At 40.8% G+C, this 11,749-nt stretch overlaps 1 protein-coding gene across 1 annotated transcript in view; it reads left to right on the top strand.

The window, feature by feature from the left end:
• Positions 1-758: 758 nt before the first annotated feature.
• Positions 759-11,749, top strand: part of TET2 (tet methylcytosine dioxygenase 2) — a 71,615-nt gene continuing 60,624 nt past the window's right edge. The window contains exon 1 of the mRNA XM_026847593.1: positions 759-805. The gene's annotated coding sequence lies outside the window, so the exon portion shown is untranslated. The remainder of the gene's footprint in view (positions 806-11,749) is intronic.

Here is an 11,749-nt window from a genome sequence, read left to right as displayed (position 1 = left end):
GCTTTGTGCCGCTCCCCGGCCCCGGGCGGACACAAAGGCGGGCGCAGCCCCGGGCAGTGGGGGAGAGGAGGGGTGGGCTGCGGAGTTTGGGGAGGACGGGCGGTTGAGGGAACAAAACGCTGTTCTGGGGGGCGAGGGAGAAGTGCGAGCGGGGGGGAAGGGGGGCTCGTTGCGAGGCCTTCCTTTTTTCTGTGCAATCTACACGCGCGTTTTGTCCGCGTTGCTAAATACTGCCGTCGGGGTCACTTGCACAATGTGGCCACGGGAAGGAAAAAAAAGAAAAAAAGAAAAAAAAAGACTTTCTCGTTCATGTTCCCCTAAAATAACGCTTTCGGCGAGGGCAGACTTGTTCCCCGCCAGATGACAGACAAGAGCAACAACCTTACCACGTTTGTAAGTCGGACGCGCGGCACTGTACGCTCGCATCGTGGCATTTATTGGCGTTAAATCACCCCCTTAGACGCTATCAGTCATTTTCCTGCCCTTAGTTAAAAGGAGGCTTTTCGGCTCGCGGTTTGAATCTCGGAAATTTAGTAGACCCTTTTCTGCTAAGTAATTTTCCTTTTCAGAGAGTGAGGTGAAGGGAGAAGTGATGTGGTCTAGCGTGCTTCCATCGAAATGTTGCAACTAAAGATCTAATCACAAGATTTGTTTTCCGTGATGAGCGGCATGCAAATGTGCAGACTTTGAGCAGCCATCAGCAGCTCTGAATATCAGTTCAACATAATTTTTTTTTTTTTCCTTTTTCGAATGTGAAGTTTAGGAGTTTCAGAGTTGAGGAGCTACTGTCCCTAGTTGAAAGCAGGTCAGTAGGTGTTGTTTGTCGGCTAATGAGGCCATTCTATTTGCATGTTAATGGCAGGTTGACTTACTGCAGCAGGGGGTGAGTGTAGTAACATGTATATTCACTTGTGTATCTGCATTTGTATTCCACCTCGGCACTTTCTCTGGAGGTTGTAAAGTGCAAAACAGGACGTGGTTGCTGAAGATATTCAACAGGGAGATGTTAATGGTCAGGAGTCACATAAACTCGAGTTAGAGGGAGATCTGTCTGAATAAAAGGTGGCAAAACCAACACTATTCCTTTTAAGAGACGCCATCGGCGTGGCATGCTGACTGTAGATTGTAAATCATTCCTTCTCTTATCTTTTGGGAGTTAGACAAATTTCCTTAGTGCATAATGAACATATTGGTTCCTTTTACGAGTAGCCACGGAAAATGAGCATGTTTCTTTTAGCCCTTAGGGCTGCTTGCCCCTCAACTACCGTTACATTTCCCAAAACTTTTTTTGCTCTTGGTGGGGTTTGGTCTTTTCCTGGTCACCTTGCAATTACCTTTACTTGGAGGAAATTAAGCACTATGCAGTTTCGATTTAGATTACCATTTGTATGTAATTGCTAAAGGTCGGTGAGTAACAACTGTCAGGTAACAGTTTTTAATAGACTGTCATACAGAAACACTACTTCTTTCAGCTCTTTCTCGCTCAAACACGTGGTGCTTTGGTTGTTGCTGTCCTTTGACACTTCAGTTCTTAGTTGGCAAAGAACTGATTTTTTTTTTTTCAAAAGACTCAAAACTGGATACAAACACTGATACTATTTCGCTTCATCTGCGTTAAGAGAGTTTTGTATATCTTTTCCTGCTCCCAAATTACATTCTTTCTATTATATTTGAGTCCATTGTGTCTTGAAAACATTGGTAAATCTAGCAAGTCAAGAACTTTTAATCTGCCAGATCTGCTGCTGTTAACACTTTGAAAAAATGTATGCATCTTGGATTTTATCCTGCAGAAAACCAACAATTTGGAACCAATGTAAATAAATCACTGTTGGACAGTACTTTGTTGCTCTTCGATGTCACAGAGGAGTGAAGTCTGAAAACATTTAAATCTAGCAACCATGGTGTATGGAGGAGGAAAAAAACGGAGGGCAAAGACATGAAAAATAATAGGGCGGAGGAGGTGGGACTAAACTGCTGTTTACATGAAATTAAGAAGTCAAAAGTCCATGTTTCAGTGGAAATAGTAGTTTTGTTTTGGGAAGCGACATCAAAAAACTTTGCAAATGCATCCAGGGAACCTCAGGAAGTGCTTTTATATTTCCCATTTCAGAACTAATTATTAACAAATCTTCAAATGAAGAAAAGGTTGAATTTTGAGGCTCCCGAATTTGCTGAACTGTTCATAGTAAGGCTTTTAATGAGGACTTTGGCATTGTGCTGATTCCTGGCTTTTAGCCAGGGAAACTGGTATTGTTTTGATACAGTGCGCATGGTCCTAGACTTTGGCATGTCAACACTGTTTAAAGAACAAGAAATGTGTGCTGGATGAGGAGTTATTATGACGGACAGATTTCCAAGGTCTCTTTTGGGCACCAGTGCTGCATTGGGTAAGAGAAATAGGAGGTTATAAATGTTTTGGTTTCTGTGTGCAGAATCGGGAAACCCTGTAGTTGCTTCTGGAACAGGGATTTAAGCTGCTGGAGTTGGAAGGGACTGTTCCCTCTTGTCCCGAGTACTTCAGATGCTGTGGGGACTCTGTCTCCCATATGGTTCCTTTAAATACTAGCAACAGCCAGGTGGCCCTAAAGAAAACAGGAAAAAACCACATTTTGGAACAAATCTGCTGCTCAGGTGTTGAAAAACATGAAGTTTGGGTTGGACTAATATTACCAACCCTGTTTGGGATTACAGAGAGTGCTTTTCTTCTAAGTTACTTGCATAGACAGTAGAGTGGTTTTCTCAGAGTGTGCCTAAGCGGCGACTTAAAATCTCTGTTTCGTTCCAAGTGGAAGATGTGTCTCGCGTTTCTACAGGAGCCAAATAAGGTCCTTTTTAAAAAATTGCCCATTTTTCAAGGTGGACTTTCAGATGAGCTGTCAAATCTGACTTGTCACAGTGAGTGACCCTTCTACCTCTCTCACTTGACTGCTACACAGTAGCTCTAAGTGTGGTAGCAGCATCTGTAAGCCAGCTTCACAATTGGAGCCTGAAAGTGGTAACACAAAGTTGCCAAGTTTCAAGTAGAGTTGGTGGTTATCTTGGAAACCGTGCTGGAGAACACAACCACAAATGATATTGCCAAATAATATACAGTATTTATTTAGTCCAGCTCTCTTATTGCTGTTAAGGCAGTCAGCCAGCAGCAGTAAGTGTTGTGACATCATTTTGAAAGGCAATGTGCTGGTTCTGAAATGGAGTGGGATGTACTATGATTCATTATTTTTTTAAAAAAAAAAAGCTGTAGTCTGAACAGAGATAAAGCATATGACTGCATCATGGCTAAAAGCCAAAAAGGGAATTATATGAATCAATCGCACTTGTAGCATTATTCCGATCCCCTGTTCCATGAGGCAGTGAATACCTTCTTACTCATTTAATGATATTCTGCAGGAAAAGTATCCTTTTGAACACTGAACAAGTAACTAGTAACAAGTTGCCATAGTGCCGGTTGTTAGACTTTCAGATCGTCACTGCTTGCATGTTGAATTTGCATAGTTGGTCCCAATATCCTAGATAACAAAATGTTACAAATGGAAAGTACCATGAGTAATCATCTCAGTCACCCATTGAAAAGAAGTCACTTCTGCCTTCCGTTAGGCTCTTTAAATTTTTATAATTTTTTTTTTTTTAAAAGGAAAAAAAAATCATTTTCCCAAGGGATTGCTCAGTGGGTAGAGACAGAGGTGGTAGGGTTAAGGAATAAAATTCTGAACCTCCAGCATGTGCTGGACTAATCCCAAGGACAGTTGATGACCGACCCAAAAGGGTTGTTTGGATTAAAATACTGGGAATGTGCCTTGCATTACGTAGCAGGGAGTAACAGAAGGAAGGTAAAGAAAGCCAAGGTTTGAGAGGTAGAAGGAACAGCTAATTTCATCCACATATCTTGCATGCTTCTTGAAGAAAAAAAAATTGCACTGCCTTCTAAGAGGATCAGAAAGAGTTGTTTGACTAGATGTTCATAGTAAAGGATTTTGAATTTGGGGACAATTTAAAGAAAGTTGATATCCTTTGAAAAACACTTTAACAATTAAAAGCCATAAAGATTTAGATTCCTGTCTTTTCAAACAGGCTTGATCATCTCTATCATATACCTTCCAGAAAGCTGAATCATTTTAGCAACCTGAACAAAATTCAGGCTGTCCTTCAAAACCAAAGTTTTCTGTGAAGGTGTGGATTCTGAGTTGGAGTCTTGTTGCCTTGTAGCATACATATGGCAAGAAGCCCCAGTAGGATTATTCTTAAAAATAAATAAAGGCTTGCAGTATTGAAGCTTCACTTTGACCTAATTCCTGGTATGTGGTTTTTTTTTCCCTTTTATTTAAAAAAAAAAAAAAAAAAGGCAGGATTTCTATTGCTGTGTGCAAAGCAGTAAGTTTGTTCCATGCTCAAGTTCATCAAGAAAGGAAAATTCAGCATTTTAATCCTAATGAAGTGCAGCATATATTTTGAGAAAATTTCAAAGAAGTGTCAAAGGGAACGAGCAGGTGAATGATTAGATAGTTAATCAGGAATAGTTAAATAACCAAGTACCCCTTGGAAGTGTCTTCCACAGGTACAGGGCAGTAGCCTCAGCACTTTCTGGTTAATTATTATGATGCAATTTAGACAACATGAAATATCTCCATGTGTTCTGCAGCGTTACCTCTAACCTCAAATATATTCCACATGGGTTCCCAGCATATGAAAATTGGTTTCACTGGGTGTACGCATGGGGAAGGGGAAATTTCCAGGTTTAAGCTGAATTTTTTTCAGACTTATAAAGAGGGTTTTACTCTGCATGAGCTACTCTATCCTTAAACTTACATTTCAATTACTAAAATTTAAACAACTTCTCCATTTAATCTCCTTTCTAATAATTCATAAACAGTCCAAGCTTTGTCTTCCAACGTCCTGGCGTGAGCTGCTTTAAGTCACATCATGTTGGAAAAGGATTTGGCTCCATTGCAGTAATACCTTGGCTTACCAAGTGGGTAGATGTTTGTCAGGACTATGACTCTCCATGTGGTTGCATGCACGTGGTTAGAGTGTTTACAAACAGTGTCCCAGCATCCTCGGCAGCTGCCTTGACAAAGCCAGCGAGGACAGAGTTCTAGGAATGTCCCTGGTCCTCATGGGTGGTGGAGGAGGGATTAAGAAATAAAAAGAGTGGAGTTTAAGAAAACATATCGTAGTTTGGGTTTTGGCTGAGCCTTCTGCATCTGTGTTGCATTCTAGATTGTTGGTTCCTTTGTCAGATGCCGCTGTTTTTCCCCCCGACTCGAGTGCAATCTGGGCTGTGTCGACGCATTTTTCTGGAACGGACTGACCCTAAGTATGAGATGAGGGTTAAGGGAATTGTTGCAAAGGTTTCAAATTATTTCCCTCCCCCCTCTTTTAAAAAATTTATAAGGAATTCAATCCCTGAAAGCTTTTATGACAAAACAGCTCTTTGCAATACAAGAATCCCACTGTAAGTTTATGTATTTTTTCCTTAATTAGGCATGACTCATTGCCTGCTAGAATACTAGAACAATTCCCTTTTTAAAGAACAAAAAAGAAATCATGAATCCTACTAACTTTAAAATCAAAAAGTTGAAAGTCTTTATTACTTAATGAGACATGTTGACACATAGAGACGTTGCTGTTATGAAAGCTAATACCACTGCAAGGCAAGTTTTGGATCTTCATTAGACATAAGAAGCTTGGTGAAGATTTCTTCATTTACTCAACCAAACAAATAATGCCAAAAAAAAAAAAAAAAAAAAAAGAGGGAGAAGCGGTGGTAATTACTGAGGTTGTCTTGCCAAGATGGTTTCAGGAAGCACAGATAAAAATACATTGTAGCTGGTCAGAAGCACCAACTGACATTGCATTTCATGCCCTCCCCTGTGGATCTAAACCAAAGTCTGGTCTCTGGAGACACCTGAAGCCTGTGCATTGAGTGCACTGTGGGGACTTTATTCACAGAGGTTCTGCTCCTCATCCAGAAACACTATTTTCTAGTCCCATGCAGAGTTTTTAAGACTTTCTCATGCAGTTTTGCAACAAGTGCTCGGGACAGTGTGCAAAGCACATTGCTTTCTTTACAAAATGAATCCTAAGAACTGGTTTTTCCTCATGGGGAGGAAGCAGTTGGTACAAGTATCTCTTCCATATTCTGAATCTGTCTAGATGAGTCATGGTATTCATCATTATGCAACAGAGTACGAAGGCCAGTCCACCGATCTTGTTATACACATGACTTCTGCTATTGTATGCTCATGTTGGTTGCTTCCATTTTATGTTAATGTTGATTACAATCACTGTATTTTTATTACAGTCCACTGGTTTCTTTCTCACCTGTCTTCTCATTTGCAAGACAATTATTTGGGGTACATCCAGAACCTGCTTCTGTTTCACTAAGGTCTTCACCTCCATTCATTTTCTTTTCTGACTTTTTTGACCCATAGTTCCCATTACTCTTGTAGCAGCTGGGTAGCAGAAGGTAGCAACAAGAATAAAGAATGTATGAGAGAATATGTGACAGGCATTTCTGAGTTTGCACTGACTATTTGTTCCTTCTCTTGCCACTTTTAGTGCTGTTAGAGAGATCAAAGGGTAGACATTAACCCTGGGCCTGAAGCTGACAGGAAAGTTTTGCCCTCAACTTCAGTGTCCTTCAATAACTTTCCATATTTGTCTGCTAGCATGAGAGACAACAACTGTTCGTGCAGCACTCACCCCAATTTCATGCCCCTGATACTTTTTTTTCATCTCTGTTTAATCTGTTTGTTCTTTCAGTGCTACTTCACTTGTGTTTGAAGTTACATACTTTGAAGTTATACAATTTTTATACTTGCCAAAGGACACAAAACTCTTTCAGCTCTTATGTAAGCAAAAAGGAGAAAAGAATGATTGCGTATTCTCTCTTGTGTGCAAGTAGTGTTACTGTCCTGCTCATGGAAAAATGAGGAAAATTAATTGTTGCAGTAAAGCAGGAATTGCTTCCCTTCTCCCAAAGCTACTAAAGTTCACAGAAGTGAGATATTTCCTTGAAGCTTAAAGTGCACATATAGCTTAATTAAAAGGAATGCAATTTATCCCTGAAACAGAATGTACAAAAGCTGGAAAATATATTGGATTTGCCTCTTCCTGGGATTTGGAGAAGTGGGGGTGCATATGTGTATATTATACACCTTAACATACTTTCTTTTCAAATGACCAACTAATTGTTCCCACTACACTCCTTTGCTTGTCTGTTTGATTTGAAGTTTGTGGGCTCAAGGTCTGAAGTATTACTAAAATGGCAACAGTAAAAATTAAAAACACGAAACCCGAGCAACTGAAAGGGTCAGATTAAACACTTAACTCATATAGCCAGTAGACATTTTTTGGGGAAAGAAAACCTATGCTAGAGTGTCCATTCGATGCACAGTTTTTGAGTGTACTCATCACATACCTAAGAGCAAGTGAAAATATTGACCAAATAGGGAAAAGCACTCTTGATATTTATAAACATGAAAAATGCACAAAACAGGAATACACAGCCTTTCAGTTCTCTTGTTTCTATGGCGCTTTCCATACTTTCCACAGAACATTTGTTCCCTTTAAATAAGTTTGGACCTGTACTTTTCTGCTTCCCAGTAATCCTTAATGCAGAGAAAAAGCTTCTGTAGGTGTAAGAAAGTTGTAGGAAAAATAAGAATTATGCTGATCTATGTTCTTTATTACTACGTGTAGCACCAGAGAAGTGAGAGGGCAGGTAGGAAAATGCAGATTTCTGTGTATTTTTCCACTGTGCCTATGTTGTACAGTTGACAGTACATTAGGTACACCACACATATAGGTGGCATCTTTTTTTCCCCAGTGCTGTCAGCTGACTTGTGATCCTGCAAACTGATGGCAGCCCCTGCCATTTTCACAAAGCCCTATTCATTTTCCTTGGGCTAACAGAGCTGTAAGAGTCTGCCTATGTGGAGACACTTGCAGGAGTAAAGCACCTAGTCAGCCACATTGTAGCAACTGGAAAAAAAGAAAAATAGTTTTGGCGGTATTTTTTTCTTTGAGAGGACAGGGAGAGGAAATGGATGGAAAGACTTAGGGGCAGGTATAGAAAATAAAAACTGATTTTTACCTTTTTTTTTAAACTTTTCATAGCCGTTGCAAGTTAACATGCTTTTTGCAATAAAATATAAACTCTAGCTGATGGATTGGAAAGAAGTTTTGCCTCTGGAAGAGTGAGTCTGTAACTGCCTACTGAATAGCTTCTTTTTCTTGAAACAACTGCTACTAGCTAGTTGGAGATACTTTGTTGGACAAGCTGGAGCATGAGTCTAATTCAGGATGGCAATTCTGATGCTTCTAAATATAAGGAGAGTGAATAGAGTGAAATTAATTATTGCACATTAGGAGGCACCTCATATCCCAGCCATGGAACAGAATCCCACTGTGCTTGGGGCTGTACAAACATAAGCAATTTTTGTTCCATTTTGCTATTTAATTCAGTAAAGGAGACAGAAAAGGGGTCTGGCAGCGCCAGTGTTAGTAACTCTTGTTTATAACGCAAAGCAGAAGCAAGCAGCTCCCTTCCAAAACACTAAATATTTGCAGTCAATAAAGCAAAGCTGCTATTGCTACCTGCTCTCTGTGTGTGCATGTGCTAAGAGGAGTTCCAAATGAGCACTGCTGCAGTTTTTTCCCTAGGGTGCTCATATTAATGAGCAGGCAAAACATGCAAAGAGTAAGAGAAAGGGTACAAAATTAATAAGCAACAACTGAGAGCCAAAGCAGACACAGATCTTGCAACGTGGTGCAAACCCTGCTGGAGCCTTTTTTTTTTTTTTTTTTTTTTTTTTTTTTTTTTTTAAACCCTAAAAGACATACAGGAAAGCTGTGGTATAGCTGGGAACTGAACCCATATCTCCTAAGCCCCAGTGCTTTACCCATGATACCCTCCTTCCTGCTCATTCAGAGGTTTACAGATAGTTTTCTCTGCTTACTAAGATAACAGAAGTATCAATTTTAAGAAACAGAAACTAGACTCAGAAACAAGCAGCTTTTCACTTTTTTTCAGAATGCTTTCAATAACATTTTCTCTTGATTGACAACACATTCTTTTTTTGCTGCACAAGCCTTTGAACCTTTAAACCAACAGTGCTCATCCAAAACAACCCAACAAATTAAATACTGTTGTTTATCTCTTCAGGGAAGAGGATAGCTTTTTGCATAGTGTTTTGACTGCAGCACTGTTGAAACCCTCCACTCCAAGTGAGAAAGGGTGCAGGAAAGGATGTTATTTCAGTTTTACTGGCACTGCAGGTGTCTCCATGCTCCTCCAAACAAATAAGCAAAATCTCACAATAAGCTAATTATAATTAAAAATAGTATGTTGTGTCAGTTAATTGCAGTATGTGAAACAGAGTTGTGTAAGGTCATTTCAGTAAGTAGGTACTCCAATAACTCCCATTAACCTTTAATACCCTTGATCCTCCTATTCATTCAGGCAAGATTTCCCACAGTCTGCAAACTGTTCCCATATATCAGCTCCAACCTTCCACACGACTCCTCTTTTCATCTGTTTTATCAATTAAAGGTTTGTCAGGGTTCATGAACCCTCATGCTGACATCGTATTTGGGAGCAGGTCTCAAAGGGAAAAAACTCAAAACCAAGTTTAATTTGCTGTCAAGGAATCTCTCCGCTGGAGACAGGATGCACAGACCAGTGCAGGTGACACCACCTTAGCAGCATTCATAGCTTTCTGTGCAACAGTCACCTGCAGAGACCTCAACTGGAGATGGTAAATTTTAATGTCTCTCTCTGGTCTCTGGAAGTTCCTTTGCTGTGGGTAGTCATTGCTCAGCCTGCCTGGTTTGCATGTAGTGCATTTAACTGAGAGCCTACCCTAAGTAACTTCAGCACATTCACAGACCCGTGATACAATCCCTGATGAAATGCATTTGGAAATAAAATCCAATGGGTAATTTAGCTCATGCACCGTCTCTGGATGCTGACAGAGGCAGTTGACTGTGAAGGACAGATGGATTTTTCTCTGCCACGTTTAGAGGTCTGATAGCATTGCAAATGACTTTGGAACAAGATGGAGCAGGAGCGTTCAGACTTGCTTCCCCCCATTGCTTCTCTCTCCACAGCAGTTTGGAGGTTCGGCTGGCCAAGCCCCACGTGGCTCGTGTGCACGTGGCCGTGCTGTTTATAAACACCCTCCCAGGCGTCCCAAGGCGCTGTAACAGGTGACAGGGTGCCACCCTGCAGGGCCCAGCTCCTGTTGTGCAGAGCCCAAATTCACCCACATTCGTGGCTGCTTGTAGCAGTCGTAGCCAAAATCAGGCCATGATGGGCCAGTGGAGTCTGCTAGCTCTTTTGAGTTTGCTCGGTTTATATTTAAGTGATGTTCAGGCCAGGAGTTTAGAGCAAGGTCGTCCACAGTGAGTCAAAAATAGAAACTTTATTGCTCGATAGAGTAGTAGCACTGGAGAGTGCTAGCTAGATGTACATGCAACAGTGAAGAAGGTACTCTTCTGCTTTCCAGAGACACTATTAGGAAACTGGGTACCATTTACAGTAGGGCAGGATTTCAGAAAACCTGTGGAAATGAATGGGCACTTTTTTTTTTTTTTTTTTTTTTTTTTTTTTTTTTTTTTTTAATTTCCCACTAACAAACCAGGGACCATTATTTGTCCAGGTTTAAGAGACAGGTCTCAGTGAAACGCAAATAGCTTGTGCAGCTAGTATTTGAAACCACAGTTGCATTATCACTCGGGAGAAGACTGCCTTGGTTTTGCTTTGTTTTAGCAGGCCATTGGCATACAGCAATAAAGAGGTTTGAACAGCTGTGTGTTGCTGCATTAAATGGCCTCCCATAGCTGAGGCACAAAAAGACAAAGCATGCTTCTTTCCAGCCGCTTCCAGCCGCTCAGCTAAAATTGTATTGACTTACTTTTTGCTGCTCTCCTCACAAGTTCAGAGTTCAAGGACTCATATATCTACTGTACCTTGAGTTCAGATAACAAGATATAGCTACATGGAGGGAAACAAACAGAGAGTTCATGTTCGTCAAAGACCAGCATTTTTCTGTACTTGTTCCCCTGTTTTGTTTTGGGGTGTGCACTGTTTATTTTTATCCTTTTGTTTTACTCTCCCTCCCAGTGCTCCCTCTCGCTTACCCTCTGCTGCGAGCACACCCTCTTCCAGCCGCCTCTGGCTTGCCTAGCAGAGAAGTGCAGACTCAGCAGGGACTGGTAACACTTTAACTCTTTGTCCTATTCTCAGCTCTCCCAGCAAAGGTCAAAGCAAATGAGACTTACAGCTGCGCTTGAAACAGAGCTGGTATAGGAGGGAGTGACAACCACCACAGACTGTTCCCTGTCCCATGTTTTTTTTTTTTTTCTTGAAGCATAGAAAGTGGGTGGCCGGGGTGAGATGAAATTTTCCAGAGGCTTTGGGTGGCTCTATCTGTTAATTTCTCATTAAGAGGAAATGAAAGACTTGTGACTTTTGTTTGTACTGGCCATATCTAGATTCATGCAACCTCTACTGATAAACAGAAATAATTTAGGAGTTACTTCCTCAAATGCCTGCAATACAGTCTTAGTTTCATCTGTGCGAAGCTAGCAAAAAAGTATTACAGACATGAAGTCTCGGTTATCTGTCTTTGAAGTCATTTTGGGAAGTCTGGCAATGTGCCCTTATACAATTCTTTTTCCTAATAGCCATAGTTTTGCATTGTGTTGTGGGACTACACTGGCTCCAATTTCAGTGACTTAGGGCAGA

The sequence above is a fragment of the Athene cunicularia genome (genome assembly GCF_003259725.1).
Source record: "Athene cunicularia isolate RWA chromosome 4 unlocalized genomic scaffold, athCun1 chr4_part2, whole genome shotgun sequence".
In the NCBI taxonomy this organism is placed as follows: Eukaryota; Metazoa; Chordata; class Aves; order Strigiformes; family Strigidae; genus Athene; species Athene cunicularia.
Note: the sequence above shows the minus strand (reverse complement) of the source record. Positions and strands in the feature narration are given on the sequence as shown.